Raw genomic sequence first — 19,029 nt, forward strand, 5'->3', positions numbered from 1 at the left:
TGAAAAATAGGCTGTATGGATGGTGCTTGGTTTCTTTTCCTTCTTTTAGTTACAAGAATGAGTCCTTAGCTTGTATTTTTTCTGCATTTATTGTTATTCTTTCTCATAAGTTTTTTGAAGTAGAGATGATTTGCAATAACCGTGTGTGATACTGAGGAGAACCAGGAGTACCTCAGATGTTAAAATCTGAAGAATGGGGATGGGGATCACTCCTCAAAAAGTTATGTGGGGAAAAAAGAGCCAACAGCACACAAAGTAAAATAGCGGTCAGTCTCTTGAAGATTTCTAACGGAGGTTAGAAAAATGACTTATTTTAAATATTAGAGACATGAATCTGACGTGTGATCTGCTTGTCCTGTTTATTTGGTATGTGCAGACTTCTGATCAAAATAAATGTTAGATATTCAGAAGGGTTTCGTGTATTTTTTCCTCTTTTGAAACTAAATATATAAAACACTCTAATATGGGAAAAAAAAAATTCTGTTATGGAAATAGAGCTAATTTCCCACTCATTATCTGCTGTTAATTTAATGGGTAGTAATATCTGGAATTTAGTGATGATTATATGGCAGTAGATTTTTGGTTAGCTGTACAGCTCGTCTATGAGCAAACCAATTAAGACATAATTTCAGAACATAATTGAACTCCTAATGGGACACTTTAATTCACTAGAAATTTACATATTTGCTTTTCTTTGTTTTAGTAGACAGGTCCAAAATGAGGGTACAGCTTCATTTCTGAACTTCTGAATATGGCAACTTCATCTGGGGCTTTTCAAACCGAAGCACGTAAAATGCTGTTGAATAAGAGGCTGGATAAGTTCATGAATAGTTACTTAGTTCTCGAATCTGAACTTTGAATGGCTCTCATTAGCTGTTTATCTGGAGAATAAAACTTGCTGTGGTGTTAGGATGCTGTGGTCCCCTTGATGCTCTTTTCTTCTGGAGTGCAACACCCTGCGATGCAACACAGTGAAAACTTAGTACCAAGTTTGTTCCGTCAGTATCTTTACATAGTGTCCTGGGGACAGCAGGGTGACCATGAGCCAGCACTGGGCCCTTGTGGCCAGGAAGCCAATGGTACCTGGGGTGGGTTAGAAGGGGGTGGTCAGTAGGTCAGAGAGGTTCTCCTGCCCCTCTGCTCTGCCCTGGGGAGACCACACCTGGAATCTTGTGTCCAGTTCTGGGCCCCTCAGTTCCAGCAGGACAGGGAACTGCTGGAGAGAGTCCAGCGCAGCCACCAAGATGCTGCAGGGAGTGGAGCATCTCCCGTGTGAGGAAAGGCTGAGGGAGCTGGGGCTCTGGAGCTGGACAAGAGGACACTGAGGGGGGACTCATTCATGGGGATCAATATGGAAAGGGGGAGTGTCAGGAGGATGGAGCCAGGCTCTTCTCAGTGACAGCTGGTGATAGGACAAGGGGTAATGGGTACAAACCAGAACACAAGAGGTTCCACTTAAGTATGAGAAGAAACTTGTTTGGGGTGAGGGTGTCAGAGCCTGGCCCAGGCTGCCCAGGGGGTTGTGGAGTCTCCTTCTGTGCAGACATTCCAACCCACCTGGACACCTTCCTGTGTAACCTCATCTGGGTGTTCCTGCTCCATGGGGGGATTGCACTGGATGAGCTTTCCAGGGCCCTTCCAGTCACTGACACTCTGGGATTCTGTGATAAGTCAGAGCTCTCCTGTCAAACTCTCATTTTAAGGGTTTTTTCAGCCCAGGTGTAACAGGGGCGCTAAAACCTTGTGTGGCTGCTGTGTGTCAGCATCTGCAGTGGACACGGGCAGATGTGTTGGGGTTTGTGTCGTTCTGGGTTTCCTCAGTGCTCATGCGGTGCCAGAGAGAAGAGCAGCTGGGAAAGAGTTAAAAAGTGCAGCACACACAACTGACCTATATGACCTAAAATAAGGAAACAAACAGTATCTGTTTGTTAGACGGAAGCTCAAATTAAGAAAGAAATGAAGGCAGTTCTCTTTTGGTTTTCCTTTGTTTTTTCCTTTTTGGAGCCCCAGAACAGAAGACATTTTTTCATTTAAAATAGGAACAGTACTGAGCTGAGAGGGATTATTTGTACCTCTGCCGTGTTGACCTTAAACTTTTGGGGTTCGTTTTGTTGTTACTGTTTCCTTCAAGGGGAGACCTTTGAGAATGTTTTTATTTGTTCTGAAGTCGGGACCTGCAACACTTGGTAAAGGAAAACCAAATGTTTTGGGGGAATAATTATCAAAGTTTGCATTTGGGTGAAGAGTAAACATCTTTTTCTGTGTGAAAAACTGGCGCAGGGACATTATTTCTTTCTGTAAGGTTAATGTTTTACCAGTTATTTCCTTAAAGTTTTAATATGTACCTGTGGATAAACGTCACAATGCTTCTACAAAATAAAAAACCCCAACATTTAGTTCTCATTCTTGGCATCTTAGCTTTTATTTTGTACTCTTTTTCGTCTACTGATAGGAAAATGTTCACAGCTGCATAGGTATGTGCAGGCACTGTTTCTATTCCATTTGATCTATTTTTAAATGCAGGGGCTTTTTGTATTTAATACGCATTACTGCGCTTGCAGTCTAATACTTCAAAACCTTAGTGACCTTGGTTCACCCACTTGTACCTTGTACATTATCATGCACTCTTTAATTATATGATAACGTACTATTTTTCTCCATAGAAGGAAATGTTTGCATTAAATAGATGGCTTTTAATTGGTATGGAGCTACGTACTATTTTTAATTGTTCGATATGTTGTTCCAGATCTCTTGTACTATATAATCTTCAAACCTTGCTCTGCAGATGGAATTAAGAATTTCCCTTTATGTTTTACTGTACCTTTTAGCAACAGGTTTTCTCTGAGACTTTGTGGCAAAATCTTATCTCTTATCTATTTATCAAAATAACCCAGGTTATTTTGCAGAAGCCTTTTCAGTTGTAGGAGCTTTCCTCGCCAGCTCTTTCGCTGGGCTGCTGAGCTTTGGATACCTTTTCTACTACTTGCAGAACTGGGGATCTCAATCCACGATGGTTCTTTGAAGCCAGACAAGCGAGAGCAGCAGTTCGCCCCGAGGAGCATAGGAATTGAGAGGGTTGTTGGCCTGGGCATGTGTTTTTTGAAGTCATTATTTCATTCTTCTTGATTCTCGCTTTCACATTCAGCCATTCGCACTCCTATTCCAGTTCCTCGGATGTCTCACGTCCTGCATCTCTGTTTTCATTCTCTCTCATCCAAGTGATTTCTAGTGTCAGCAGGTTTCTATTTCAAGTTCATTCTCCGCTCTCACACAGCACCAGCCTTCCCTCATTTCACTTACTCTCCAGAATTACGCTTCCACTCTGGCTCCAGCTTTACACCTCGTTTTCTCAGAGTGAGTGTACGCAGATGGGATTCGAAGGCTGCAAGTCTTCCTAACCGTGCGCTGAGGCAGCTGCTGCACGTCAGCGTCTGTACTACAGCCCTCGTAGCTACTACAGCGTGGCTGTGAATGCTATGGAGGAGCCGGGCCGGGCTGCGTGCCGTGCTGGGAGGGTTACACACAACCCAACGGCTGCCAAGCGGTGTCCTTGCTATAGTGCCTGTGGACATGGACATTCTGCGTTTCCAAGGCTGCGTGTTTCCGAAAGCTTTAAATTGTGTCAGAAAATGGTTTGAATTTATGGGTATTTTTATATTGTATTTATGTTCTCATGTGTGTATAACAGTTTTAGCATGAACGCTGGATTTTCCTCATCTGTAAACTGAGTTGGCACTTACTGATTTCTAATATTTATTTCAACATGTGAAAGAAACCAGAACAATATGTGACAAGTCCTCATAATACTTTTCTCTTGTTAATCACATAGAAGGGGGCAACGTTATAATGGAGACATACAGCATTAATAAGAAAGGAAAGTGGTTATGCAAACTTAAGGAGAATGAGTGAGGTTTACATCTGCTCTTTATTTTAGCTGTTTGAGGAGTACTTGGAAAATTATTCGAGATGGAATTTTATACTGTGTGATAAAATAATAACACATTTAGTTCCCTGTGCCATCTCCAGCTGCAAGCCACGTAGCCTTTGAGGACTTCCTGAACTGCATCATTCTGGGACTCGCCATATATCACTGCACAAAATCAGGCCTCTCACTGTCCAAACTTCATCATTTATAAGGCTGTTTAATTATACTGAAGAATATAATGAATGACTTGGCGTCTCACGGTGTGTCTCTAACTAGTTTTCCTTACTGTGTCATTGCTAATGTGTTGGTGGCAGTTGTTGTAAGGCAGGGAAGGAGCAGGGTTGTGTCGCGGCGTTCTTGTCCATGGAGCAGCCTGCGCTCGGGACTGACGGACAGTTTCTCCTGAGTTTTCATTAGAACCAAGGAGCCCAATTGTCTTTTCTGAGCCGTGGTGTTTGTCTGAGAACAGTCAATTCTCTGCCTCTCTCACAGCCTTTAATATGAAACCGTTCGTTTTTTTGTGAAATCCCAAGTTACGTTCTCTAATGCAAGATATAAACTAATTGTACTTTCTTCAATTTAATAAATGGAAAGTTTATTAATTTGAAAGTTAACTACTTAAAGGATTTTGAAGGAAAAAAGAAAGCTATTCCTTTAATGTTGCTCTACAATATTACTACTTTTAGGTACATTTTAGAGTACATTTAAATAGCAGAAAATTTTGTACCTCTTATGTCAAATTTTTCACATTTTACCAGAGCAAGAAGTTTGTTTTCAATCACCATTTACCTTCCAGCTGGTCCTTCTGAAACCATTTTCAGATGAAATATGGGCTCACTTTTTGAACTCTTTCTGGAAGGAGATTCCATAAATAAATATTGCAAACTACAAGGCCTTTCCATTTTGAAAAACTGGAAGAGCGGGCACCCTCAACAAAAGCAAATATTGCCAACACGCTTTTATTGTTACCAAATTAATCAAGCTCAATGGTCTAACTGTAATTTCAAAGTTAAATATTTAAGCAATGCAAAAATGTTTGATACTCCAGTGCCTCTCTCCATAATTAATAACATCATAACAAAATCGTTAACATTCATCTCTTTTAGTATATAATTTTTCTTCTCAAAGTCAGGCGTATGTGCACACAGCTTCTGAATTAGTTGCCTAAGGGCTGGCCTCATACAATCACGGTAACCTGGATATCTCCAGAAAGATTTGGGGGTTTTTATTATTTAGAAAGTTTTGCAAATATCTGCGCTTATGTTTTCCTGTAGTACATCAAGAAATTTCTGTGAAGTACAAGGCACATCATCTTTGCTTCTTCTTAAAGAGCCCTGGGTTTAAAATAACAGATAAAAGCTACTGTCGTTGTTTGTTAATTACATAAAATGTTTAAAAGAATGTAGTTAGAATGTAGTATCTAAGATAAACTGAATTATTCTTTTCTATCGTAACACCAAATCAATTTGAGATCTTTGATTTTGGTGTTCATAATTTCTTCTGGAATAGCTGTGCTCTCAAAAGAAGCTCAAGGGTGGTAAATTCCAACTGTCTTAATGAAAAGCGAAGACATTTCTTTACATGCAGGTGGCCTCAAATGTTGTGTAGGTGATTTCTTTACATGCAGGTGGCCTCAGATGTTGTGTAGGTGATTTCTTTACATGCAGGTGGCCTCAGATGTTGTGTAGGTGAATTCTTTACATGCAGGTGGCCTCAAATGTTGTGTAGGTGGTTTGGGTTTTTTTCCATTTTGCTATTTAATTTTGTTTTATTTTCCAATTATTATAAATCAACATCATTGCAGGCCCACTATCATGATTTAAATTGTTAAGGAGAGTTTAGTTTCTGTCCTCGTTCTCAGCGCACAGGAGCTTTTCCTTGGCTGTTCGCTGCCCTTTCCCCCTCAGCAAGAGTGGAATTCTCTGACACTGCCACCGCTTCTCATCCAGCCCTGAGTTGAAGCTGCACGTTCAGCTTGATCACCAGCATTTATCCACGTCCGATCTGGCCTTGTACAACCAGGAGCTGCCATTTATATAGGCTAAGTATAGCAACGAGAGCTTTCTTACAATGAGAACGAAGAGCTTTGAAATTAAACCAATTCTTGCTTTTGTTGAATTATCTTTAAGCGAGGCATTGTCATTTTTCAGATCCTGAACAGGCCTTTCTCAGCGTCTCTGCTGATGGGAGATCCCGACCTCAGCTGGTCTCTGCTCATCCAGCTCAGTGAATCTCCAACGTCTTTCTGTCTTCTCCTCGAAGGATCTTGATTCAGTGAAGCACTTTTAAATTCAAACCAGTGATGCTTTTAAGTTCAAGCTCCTCCAGAGTTTCTGAAGAGCCGCTCTTCCTCTGGAAAGCTGTGTTGATACACCAGAGCTGCCACGCAAAATAGGACTTTTATTTTCATTTTACCACTTGCCTGAACACTATTAATGGGAGGTAGGACTTCCACCAAGATGGTTAAGATGCCACAGTTTGCTTTAACTTAGTCTCCCAAACTGAGGTTACATCTCTTCAAAGGATTCATTAAGTTTCTTTTGGTGTTTGCCCTCAGTATGTGAAGGTTTCTACACACCGTTCTGAGCAGGAACAGAAATACTTGAGCTTAGGAAAGAGACGGGTGAACTAAACTTTACATTTGAAAGGTATCATGAAAAGTGAAAAGATGTCATCTTTTTTGATCAGCTCCATCCATCTATCGAGTCCTTAACACAGGAACTGAAACTATGTAGGACATAGATCCCACCGTGGATTTTCAGAGTAACTGCAATGTCTTTGAGACACACGTTGTTTAGATGCTAGAAAACACAATGTCATTATTTCTATACTGTTGATATGTGGAAATGTTCATGGTTGAATCTTGCGCATGGTTTGATTATAGATGATGAGGGGGTAGCTACATGACAGAATTGTCATTTAGTTGCTGTCCTGACAAAGGGAACAGGCGATGGAGAAGGGGATGTGGCACCGGCAGTAAAAGCAGAACAACAAAAACTGTATAATTTACATTATCTGTCTTATATATAATTTAACCTCACCTAAATAATTCTAACATAGTATTTTTGCTTATGCTACTAATTCTTGTTTGGAAGTTTGATACATTTTCTAGTGTAGACATTTATATTGGTTCAGGTCTATATCTTTTTTTTCCTTTAATTTTCTTTGTATGTCAGACATAGTTTAAGCATTTGAGTGACAGCAAGTGACATTTCCATAGCATAGATTCTGTAGGGAAATGAACAGTTGACAGTGGCATAATGGCAGCCTGGCCCCGTCTGACAGGTGAGTGTTCTGGCTGGAAGATACTTTTTGTGTTCAATAGAGTTCTCATGTAGTAGTTTCCAGTTTATATTGTGTTCTCGTAGTATAGAATTAAATATATACCCATGACACATATGCTTCAGATGTTTTTGGGGTTTTTTTTACACAATTTCATCTCCTGAAGAAGAAATAGTGTTACATAGTCTGAAAGGAAATTCAACAGATAGATACTGGTATTAGTCACAGCCCTTGCCTTTTGTATTCTATAGATATGAAAGAGTGAGATATCTTCCAAATACACTCTATGTTCCCATATAATGTCTCTACAATTAGTTAAGAACAACATGGAATAAAGGTCTGGATTGGTTTAGGAAGTAGAAGGGAGCACTTGGCTGGTAGTTGCATGGCAAATTTTGGCCTCTCCATGGACTTATAATCCCCAAATATTCATATTCAGGTGATCTTGGTAAAGTTATCGAGCACCTTGTGTGTACTATGAAATTTTGCAGCTGGAGAAAGTAAGAAAACTTTACGTGGTTAAAGTTTAATGACAGTGTTTCTGTTGACTTGCAGAAGATCAGTGAACTGCTGTAGCTGAAAAACATGATGAATTCAGCATTAACTCAGACGATACTGGTGTATCGTGTTGTCTGTGCACAAGATTGATCAGTAGAACATTTTACTTAAATATATTTCCAACCTTTATACCGTTTAAACACCTTAGTAATCCGTCTTCAACTGTTATATCAACAGAAATATTTATGAAAATTGCTTGTCATCCTTGGAAAACAGTTCTTTGGAAGCAGTGATGCTGTTGTTCCTGCAAAGGGACACTTGAAATCACACTGCAAATTCACTCTTATTATGCAACAACAAAACTTCTCTCTTGCGGTGTAGCAGGTCAGCATATTGCTAATTTAGATGGTATTACTTAGAAAATGCCACATTACCAATATTTAGCTGATTTTGCTGTCTGTCATGAATACAGACAGTGGATAGCCCTGATATATTTGCATACCTGAAATCCTGTAAGAACTAGTTCGTTTACACTGTCCTTCCTCACCATTTCACCTAGAAAACTGTTTCCGTATTTAATTGCCTATAACAGTAAGAAATCACATTTTATCGAAAATTAATACTGTTCTACCTTTCATCATTGTGCTGTTGCTTCTTGTTGTTGGTTTCCTCATCTCCCTTAGCTGTACACGTGCTTTAGCATTTTCTTGCACTATTTGCAAAAAAAAAAACACCCCAAAAATTGGGAAAAGCTTTTGAAAACCATTTGCCTGAAAATGGTCAAGCAAACAGTGTTCTAAGAAACACAGCCTAGTGTAGTTTTGCTATGAATCTCTAGCATAAAATTGATGCATAGCGTACTAAGTTTCAGGCTCTACTACTGACATGTCTTATTGCTTTACCCTCTAAATTGCTGATAGAAACAATGTTAAATAGAATTTAGGGATTTTTTTGGAGGCTGAAACATTTATTAAGGCTAGCGCTGCCCCAAATACATAGTTAAACACAAAATTGTGTTGCTGTACGTGTAAACCTGTGCTCCAGGCCCAGGTTTAGGCAGAACCCCCTCAGTGCTCTGTGACCATCCTGGGTCTCTTCTGGAGCAGCCACTAAACCATATGTGACTTTTATGTTTGGGTCATGGGAATTACATATTTGACAGGAAGGCAAGAAGGGTCTGACGTCCCTCCTCTGTGATCAATTCCTAAATCCAGAACTAAGTCTATAAGAAGTAAAACCAGTTGAGACCCCCAACCTGGGAGCTGAACTCGGCATTGCGGCAAAGGGGCTGAAGAGAGCCAAGGAGGGCTTGCTGGGGACTATATGTTCTTCCTTATGTGTTGGAATAGCAGAGCTGTGTTCCTTAGAATCACTTTTAGCATAGATTCCAGTTCATATAATATTTAGATAATGGGATGTATTCACTGAAAGGAAAAAAAAGAAAAATACAAAGTATTTACTGGACTGACACAACAGTGAATTATTTGTGTAGATAGAAGTAGAAATTCATTAAACATTAATCTAGGATTGAATTATATGTTTTATCATTCAGTTAAGCATGGTGGTTTGGTGATAATTGAAAGGTGATTTTAAAGCAGACAGATTTGAGGACACAGTCAGTGTTCAAACCCAATTCCTGAACTGCAGAAGTGTGTCAGTTCTGCTTATAGTGCTGTGTTGATTGCCATGTGTTTCATTGCTACGTCGAAACAGGCATCTCATTTGAAATACCTGCCCCTTCTTCTGGATTTGCCATGTTTAGGGCTTTTTGCAGCAGCTTTTGTAATATGAACTCTAGGTGAAGATTCACCTAGAATTATTCACTCTTCTGGTGAAGATTTTGTAGAGAAAATAAACATGGGTTATCTTTTTAGTAGGATTTTCCATAACTTCTGCAACTTGGGGGTTTGAGTTCTATCAATTACTAGATTCAAGGTTTGGCCAACCAATGTAAACAGAGGGGTAACCTCTGGCACATCGAGATCTGTCTAAATCTCTGTTGTACGCATTTGTCATATTCTCCAGAAATCAGTGTCTGACCGTGTCATTGCTTCATACTTTCAAGACAAGCAAAAGAGTACAATAAAAACACTAATCTGCACTTCTAAATCTATTAAAATAGCTACAAATGTGCTACACCTTCAAGGCAGTCTTAGAACACTGGATTTTATCTAATTTTCACTTACCTTACCTTCAAATACATTGTCTTGGTGCAATTTTAAATGCAAATGTTGGTCATCTCTAGAGCCTGTATGCTTTTTACCACTGACATTCCATAACTACTTAACCTAATTCTACCTACCATTCTTTATTAATTCAATTTTTTAGCAGTCAGCTTTCGATAGTTTTCACATCTGATACTTTTGGATGTATTTGGACAGGAGCACACGATTTAAGGCCTCTGGCCAGGCCTTTTCAGGAATCAAACTGTCTCTTGAGCTGCTATTCTTCCAGTGGTTCACATGTGCAAGTCCAAAAGTGGCTTTAGAGATTTGGGATGCAGGTTGAGATCTTTCCCATACATGTGTTAATTTACTCCAATCCGTACTGGTGTCAGTAACAACAACAACAACAAATCCCTGATGGTTCCCCAGAAGAAGGTTTCCATTCTGTGTGAAATACTCGGTGGGTATTTCATTAGTGTGGTGGTGCATAAAGTTTGTGGTGGTGAGTAGAGTGTGTGGTGGTAGGATGGTGGTTCTCAATGCTTCGAGTCCCAGATTATACTGAGGCTTTTGACATAAACTGCATATTTCCAGTGTGCAAATCTATGAGTGTGTACCCAGGAGGAGATATAATTGAGTAAATCAGTTTGGGGAAACTTGTGCTCATTAGATATCTAGAAAATTACCAGGTTTTGCGGCATTCCAAAGAATGCTTCAGAAAGAAGCTTAACAGCTGATAACTTCACCCTGTTAAAGGTAGAGAAAGTCACTTTATATAGTGGAAAGAGAAGATGAGCCTTGTTCTAGGGTGCTGGAAATCAAACCGTTAATAGTACAAGAAATCTTTATGGCTCTCTTGTAAATCTTGCAACATGGCAATTTAAAATCAACCGTCCCAGGAAATCAGCACAGGTTTTCAATGGGATCCAACCTGCAAACAGTCTGTGCCAGAACTTCCTGTGCTAGCGCCAGCTAAAAAGAAGAAAGAAAAAAATCAAGTTGATAATTGTGCTATGCTTGTAAATCACTGAATAACTTTTCCATTGATAGAACAGTTACTGTATGTAAATGCACATATAGTGTCTTTGCAATAAGGCAAAATACCTGAAATCCCAAATTCCTTGCTAAGCTTGCAGCGTTGCAACTACTAAAACACAACCTGATGTAACACATTGCCATGCAGCTCAACTTGAGACGACTCTATGGATGTCAAACATAATGGTGAGGATATTCAAAACTCATGCAAAACGTGATGTCGGTATGTGTGACCTAAACTCCAGAGTAGCATCATGTGTGAAATTATCTTGCTGTAGTTCCAAATAGCTTCATGGATTAAGTTTTTTAAAGCGCTACTCTATGACAGTAGGAATTAAAAGAAAAATACCTAGAGCCTCATATTTTTGGTTTATTTTAACTTCCCCAAACTTCCATATCTCAAACTGTCTTGTCGATGTGTTTTTAGAGCGACAGTTCCTGCCTGTGCCTATAGTAACTTATACTCATTTTGGGCAGAGAAGAATCTTTGCTGGGAAGGAGCATTGGATCTATTTCTTGGTAAGACTCACAGCGAGCTGCTTACATCGCACTCTCCAAGTCGTCTTCTATTGCTGATTGCACAAAAATTTAAAAGTGGGGATTAAAATAAACTTCTATTCCTTCATATTGGTTTTATGTGTTGGTCTACTCCTATATAGCATCTGGAAGGCATGCTGCAAGAATGCATTTCTATCAAACATAGTGGCAACATTTATACAGAAATGCTAAATAGTGTGCCATTAATAAAGTGCAGGACTGTGGGGTTTAATGAGTTTAGAAAACCAATGTGCAATCTGACCACTTTGAAACAGTTGTGATCTTTAACTCCTGGGCATAAATTGAGTGTTTTCATCTTTGCAACCTGTGTTGCGAGGGTCTGGGCTCCCATTCTCTAGGTGATTATCACAGATGCAGGCTTTGCTGTGGGATTTCCATTTGGACTAAGACAATGACTCCAACTGATGAAGCAGAAAGGATAGTTTACTGTGTGCTGAGAGACTCTGCCGCAAAATGACTTGGTTACATCCCGTGGGAAGAAATACTGATATATTATGGTGCATGGATGTAGCAATAGTTCTTGATGATAATGTGAGGAATGCCAGGGTATTATTCATATTATGAATTCATATTTTCTGTATGAAAGGTTTCTTTAGGAGAATAAACAAAAGTCTATTTAAAGATGTAAAAACCTTGATTTAACTGCTCATTTTTACCTGCTGCCTAAAATACCTGAAGGTGCCAAAGTACCAAGTTCTTTTACACTATTATATTTGCCATAGCGTGCTTAGCTGGGCTGACAAACAGCACTTGCAGACAAATGATTTGACTGGTTCTGTTTACTACAGTTTCTGTATGTTTTAGGATAAATTCTTACCTTAAGTAAATTTACTCGGCTTGGTTGTGAAGCCCTGGGATGCAAGATGCTGCATGAGTAGATTCTTAATTTGGGGAGTTTAGTAGAGGACGTGTTTATAGTTCAAAAAATAAATAATTCAGAAGACTGGGTCTGGTTTGTGTTGACTGTTTGGAACCCTACTTAAAAATTACTAATTCAATCATTTCACTCAGTAACAGCTCACTGTTACCTACATGAACTTTTACAGCATCACGAATTTTTAGTAATTTTCATATTCTGCATTATGGCTGGTTTGGCGCTTCACGGTGTAACAACGCATTTAGAAGCTAATTTAAATAGTGCTTGCGTTGGCTTTATAAAGGACATCAGGCTTGCTTTCTGAATTTCCCCTGCAACTCTTGTTTTGTGTGTGAGATGAGTCACTTTCTGGGGCATCGGAAGTTTTAATGAGGTGCATATTCCTAGAAGTATTGGAGAACATAACCCTCAAAAGATTGTAGCTACAGGAGCTGAGAGCTTGAGCACCATTCTTTGTACCTGCTAGCACAGAAGGTCAAGATGAGTATGCTGATGTATTCCTCGTTTAATACATTATGAGGCTACTTGAAACTTTGATGCCGTAGAACAGAAAACTCTTGAAAGTGTTTGAAATCTTGGCACTAAAGATTGGGGTGTTAAACATTAGGTATATGTTAAAATATAGGTATAGTATTGGGGTGTTAAACATTAGGTATATGTTAAAATTAGGGATAGTAAACTTATAATGCTGAGTAATAAGTTTTTTTTCTGAAAAATTATCAAAAGTTTTTAATGCCATGATATTTCCTCTGGTTTTTCATTTGCAGTTTGACTGGCTGACACTTTCGTACATCAGCAACTTTGACTTTTAGTTTGGGAACCCTCCTTGTTCGTTCTTGTTGGTGAATTGCTCAGAGTGAAAACCAACATGAAATTTTACCAAATAAGAATTATCATTTCTGTGTTGTATGATAAAGTGTGCAAAGCACGGATCTCAGGTCACTGAAGATTGAAGGCATTCTTATCTGGTTTTCAGGTTATCTTGATATTTTGAAGCAACTATTGAATTATTCTGAAATCATTCTTGTTGGCCAAACTGTGTTTCCATCTGTTTTCTGAAACGGAGCGGCAGCTAAAATGGGTATTTCCCAGTGCAGAAGTGCACGTTGCCGCTTTGCAGAATAGCTTGATCTTGTGTGTCTGTGGCTGTGTTGGCCTGACCTTCTCTTATGCTGAGCTGAGACTGCAAGTCTTCAATCCCTCCAGTGAAGATCCTGTTCATCGCACCTCTTGATCATCTTGTTAATCCAAAGTGAAGGTCAAAGTAGAATTTTATATGATTATTTGGGGTCCTAATTTCTGTTTACTTGTGTTTGCTGTGTTGTTCCACATTCATACCTTCAGAAAAGCTGCCTGAAAGCGTCTCCGTTGGCATAGCTACATCCTGCCAGCCCCTGAAAGGTATTCGTTTAAATCTCCTCAAATTCTTTGTATACGCAATTCTCGTAACCACGGGCACAGGCAGTTGGCAGATCAAGCAGTCCAAATAGTTGGACCATGGCCACTGAGCAATGCTCCCAAAAAATGGGGCCGTGTGCTCATACAGCTGTCAAATTTAAAACAAGTTAGCATGAAGATGAAGATGCGCTTTGGTCCTTAGGCTTCAGCTCAGCGCGAGGATCTCAGCGCTTGGTTGGAATAGAAATCTTTTTATCTACCAGATTAGTAGTTGCCAGGGGATCTGATTGTCCCATCAATTTCAATCTAGCGTAATTCAGGAGGAATTTAAAGTTTTTCTCCTTGAACGGCTGTCTCGTACTCTCTTTGGGAAATGAATTCTGTCATCCGGAAGCTCCTCTTAACTCCTTCCTACCAGCCTCCCTGCCTTTGATATTAGAGACGTTTGCAAGTGCAGAAGCAGAAACAAAAGCTTCAGGGGTCAGAAACTCTCTCTTATTTTAAACATAAGTCCAGGAAATGTAAGAACATGCTAAGAATGAAGGAACTGGGGCACTTAGCTGTGGTTTCTGTGAAGAGCAAAAAAACCTATTCATCAAATTAGAGCAGTTGACACTGTGTAATTCGCTGCTATTAGATCCATACAACGTTGGAAGGCTGTACTCCTATTACACTTAGATTTTTAATTATTAAATTAAGAAAACTTGCAAAGCAATTAAAGGTATTTAACAATTGAAGTCTCTTCTGTTGCACGTTAGAAGCTTCTTGAAAGGTTTTGGGTTTTTTGTGGTAGAGGAAATTTTACATAAAATCTTCTAATAAAAAAAAATAAAGAAACCCATGTAACCAAGTTGTCTATTGATTGTTGCTAAAAGTTGTGTTCTCAGCTCCTTTTTCTCCGTGTCCTCTGCTGATGTGAAAAGGGCCAGGATGAAGCTCATTCAACTCATTTGTTGGCTGCTCAATCACTTTTCTTGATGAATACAGCCACTCGCTGAATTGCTTCCCCAAGCAAGAAACCTCATGCAATTTATATTTATATTTTGAATTTTTACATTTTGAATTGACATTGTAGATTTTGGAATATAACAAACTTAGAGAAAAGGGCTATAAATCTGAGATTATTTTTGTAACGGATTTGTTGTCGTCGCAATCGCTTTCTGTCTTTAATCCTTCAACATGTGCACGTAACTTTGTAAAATCTGGTTTTTACCGACTCCTACCGTTGATTTACTGTCAAAGATGTTGACAACTTGAAATGCTGGTTTTCCTGTCCTTTCTCTTGTCTAATAGTGCTTGTAGAGCAGGTGTGGGACAAAATATGGTTGTGGAAGTGCTGAGGGGTGGAGTTGCTAAGGCAATTCTTTCTAGTTTAGTTTCCATCCTCTTCCCCCAAAGGCTGTTTGATTATCCCAATAAACCAAGGGGATAGTCAACTTACAATGCTGAGTAATAAGTTTTTTTTCTGAAAAATTATCAGAAGTTTTTAATGCCATGATATTTCCTCTGGTTTTTCATTTGCAGTTTGACTGGCTGACACTTCCGTACATCAGCAACTTTGACTTTTAGTTTGGGAACCCTCCTTGTTCGTTCTTGTTGGTGAATTGCTCAGAGTGAAAACCAACATGAAATTTTACCAAATAAGAATTATCATTTCTGTGTTGTATGATAAAGTGTGCAAACCAGACCAGCAAACCAGTTCCGTGCCTCTGTCCGCTTGTTATTCCTCAGCTTGCATAGTTCAGTATTGCAAAGTACTGCGTTAGAATAGGAATTGGAAGATAGAAACCTCTTTATTCGTAGTGATCTGCAAATGGAGAAAGTTGGAAAGCAGTCACACAGCTGGTTTTGAGTGGGAAAGCATCAGCGGCCACTTACGCGTGGTCTGGAAATCACTTGTTATTGTTTTTCCCAGTGATGAAGAGCTGAGTAGCAAAGGTTCTTCTTCACCCCAACTCTCAGTGTTGCAAACGCTGAGTACGCGCTTGAGCATCCCTGTCAGGATATCGAACGCGGTATCAGAATCTCATCAGTTTACCGCTCTCGGATGATCAACCTGCTGTAGGAGATGTTTAATGTGATGCTTTGTCTGTGTCAGCCGTAGCTAATACTGCAATCATTGCCTATCAATTTGATGATTATTTTTTTCCAATTAGAAGCCACTGCAATGAGACAGCCGGCCAGAAAATGAAGACGCCTTAGTGCGGCAGAAATCAGCACCAGGTCCCACAGCAGCCCTGCCTGCTCCCTCCCGAAAACTCTGCCCTTAGTAATCTTAAATGGTTAAGTATTTAGTACCCTGAAACTTAGAGATACCTTAAAAGCAGACTTCATAAAATCTATTGAAGCTTTCTGAAGAATCATTCAATCCTAAGCTAAACTTTTAGAGAATTTTGATCTGTATCTATGAATAAATAAGATGGATAATTTTTGAATGATCAAACATGTTGAAATAGTAGGGCATTTTATATAAATATAGACTCAGTAGTGATCCAGTGTGAATTATATTAAACTCAGTGGGAAACCTTCTATTAACCTTAGCAAGAAAAGAATTAGAATTCCAGAAAGTGAATTGTGCTTTAGGAGTCTTGTGTCAGGGGATTATTAAAATACCATCCTGATAGTTTATGAATGAATGGGACAATTAGTAGTATTAATTAGTAGCAACATCAGTTCGAAAGAACTACTTAGAGGAAAGGCGATGATGGATATTCCTCGATGGTGAAGGAAGCAGCTGGGCAGTGAAATGAGATTCCTCTACTGTGTATGTCTTTGAACTTTCTCAGCCTTTCCAGTTCCACACAGGATACTCGCTGTTGTACACGCTGCCCAGATCTGGAACATCACAACATTTAATGCCTTGTAAGGTGTTATGGTGATATTAAGTCATTAAATCAGTGTGTCTGGTGACTTAGGTTGTCATTGTACTCAGAGATGAACACCCGTTGGCCATAGAGGGAGGATAGAAGCAAAGAATGTGGGAAGTGGCTACTACGGGGAGGACTTTGGTTACATCACTAATTAAGCAAAGAGTAAAAATCACTATGTTAAAAACATGTGTTCAGTTTCTTTAGCATTTTCTAATTATCTCATAAGTGAACAGTAACAATGAAAAATAACCAGATGTGGTGGTGTTCGTGTACCAGGGTGATTCTTTTCTCTGTGAACGTCAGATATACAATATAATATTTCAGAACTGGGAGCAAATGGATTTCTCTGCCCCGGCATTGGCTCTAACCTGAGTCCAGACCAGAAGAAAACCGATGCAGAGCCTGAGCTGGACACCAAGATTTGCCAGTTACAGAGAATAGAGCCAAGAATTCTAAACTAAGAAATAACACAGTTTAGAAAAGTTTATGTCATTTTCTTTTTGGAGGATTTACTTTTAAACAATGGTGTAATATCGTGTCTAAAAGAAGACACTTTATTATGTGAAGATAAAGTATCATGGGGCAAAAATATAAACTGTTAGTGTGCTTGCTAGATTAAATTTCTTCTTTCCTAATGAATTTGAAGCTTTGGATAAGATATTCATCTCCAAGTCCAGGTATCCTTGTCTTCTGCTCCTTATGCTGTTGGTCTGTTTATCCAAGTATTTTTTTCAACGGTTCAGCTGCTTGTGGCGTGTTCTTAAAGGCATTTACTTCTATGTATTTATGTTTTCAATGTTAAGACTTTATGGTAGCCATAGAAATCAAGAAGAAAATGGATTAACGTGGTCTTGCGCCCACTGGATGGTTCTTGTACAAACAAGTGGCTGTCACGCACCTTTTGAAATGACACTGAGTTTAAAGTAGAGACATGTACAGAAAGAAATTCAGTCATTTGTCAGCTTACAGTAGTAATGACTAAATAACATCTTGACTGATATATTCTTCTGTACCTCTAACAATGTTTTTTTAAAAAAGAGGGTAAAAGGTAAATTGGTATTATACAGCGCTAAAATTATTTATCATCTCAGTTCTCATCAGTTTCGCAGTTATCTCTGTATTAAATTAAAGAGCAGTGAAGGAGAAAAGTAGAGTACATTTCCATTGTGAGCCTGGAAATGGAAATGACCGTACAAGAGGTATGCAAAGTAGCTAGTGGACACAAACCACAGGTTTTTAAAATGCATTGTTACAGATGAATGAAAATAATTTTTAAATTATGCATTAATTTTGAATTCTGATGTTTTTCACCAAACCAAAATAAATTGGAATGTATGTTTATCTGAGAGAACCTTTAGTTTCCACACCCGACAGGTCCAAATCTTGAGTATTAACTTGATTGAAATATCAAGAACGTGAAGCAGGGAAGACGTTACTGTTTAATGTGGGAAATAGATTCTTGCCATAGCAACCGGGTCCATGGACCAGCACCCAGGGGTGATTCCCTTTCCACTCACAAACCCATCTATTTGGTTGTGAGATACATTATTAGTACTTGACACTTTGTTTATGGAAGTATGAGATAGCAGGATTTATAGGGTTGAGACTATTGACTGAATTGATGTCTCTGATTTTCTCCCCTTTGCCAATTAAAAAATGTTATACTTTGTTCCCCACTGTAACTGGAGACACAAAACTGGGTGCTCTCCCTTCTTACAACTTCTCTATTCAAAGCCGCATCCGCTCAAATGCCACCATTGCCAAATCTGTGAAAAACGTTAGCATGTTAGCTTTATAGCTGTATATCACATACCTAAAACAAATATGTTGCTATGTTAGCCTTATAGCTACAGATCACATACCTAAAACAAATATGTTGATATGTTAGCCTTATAGCTATAGATCACATACCTAAAACAAATACGTTGGTACGTTAACCTTACAGCTGCACATCACATACCTAAAACAAACGTGTTAGTATGTTAACCTTATAGCCATAGCTTATTTTTAAATTGGCTTCACTAAAAAACCTGCCTGTTATTGTATTTCTTTTGGCTTCAGTGTTTTTCCCTCGGTATATCATGTCGTTAGGCAGTTAAAAAGCATTTTTGAAGTTATATTAGTATGGCCAACTTGTCATACAAAAGAACGGTGCGTTTGGAACGGGCCGTATGTTCACACAACGGTAGTTGTGGAAGGTGGGATGTTTGCTTCTTGTTTGCTTATGTCAACTCTTATATTTTAACTTCATTTTCTCCTGATACGGTGTCTAGGAAATATTTGGATAACAGATGGGTATCCTAATTGGTAAGGAAGCAAGTTTATTATTTACCAGCAGCATTATGAGGACTTTAGTCAGGTACTCAAACTGGATTTTTAGACTTAATTCCCTATTTTTTGGTATTATAACAGTTAAAATTT

The 19,029-nt window shown here is 38.9% G+C and overlaps 1 protein-coding gene across 12 annotated transcripts in view; it reads left to right on the forward strand.

The window, feature by feature from the left end:
* The window catches only part of MBD5 (methyl-CpG binding domain protein 5), a 127,008-nt gene that overhangs the window by 44,743 nt on the left and 63,236 nt on the right, over positions 1-19,029 (forward strand). For 2 of the 12 annotated variants that reach the window (XM_080347338.1, XM_080347342.1), the window contains exon 3: positions 15,895-16,020. The exons of 9 other annotated variants lie outside the window; for them this stretch is intronic. The gene's annotated coding sequence lies outside the window, so the exon portion shown is untranslated. Of the gene's footprint in view, positions 1-11,332; positions 11,425-15,894; positions 16,021-19,029 lie in introns of all 12 variants that reach the window. One more of the 12 variants, XM_080347337.1, reaches the window with a different exon arrangement.

The sequence above is a fragment of the Nesoenas mayeri genome (genome assembly GCF_963082525.1).
Source record: "Nesoenas mayeri genome assembly, chromosome: 6".
Taxonomy (NCBI): Eukaryota; Metazoa; Chordata; class Aves; order Columbiformes; family Columbidae; genus Nesoenas; species Nesoenas mayeri.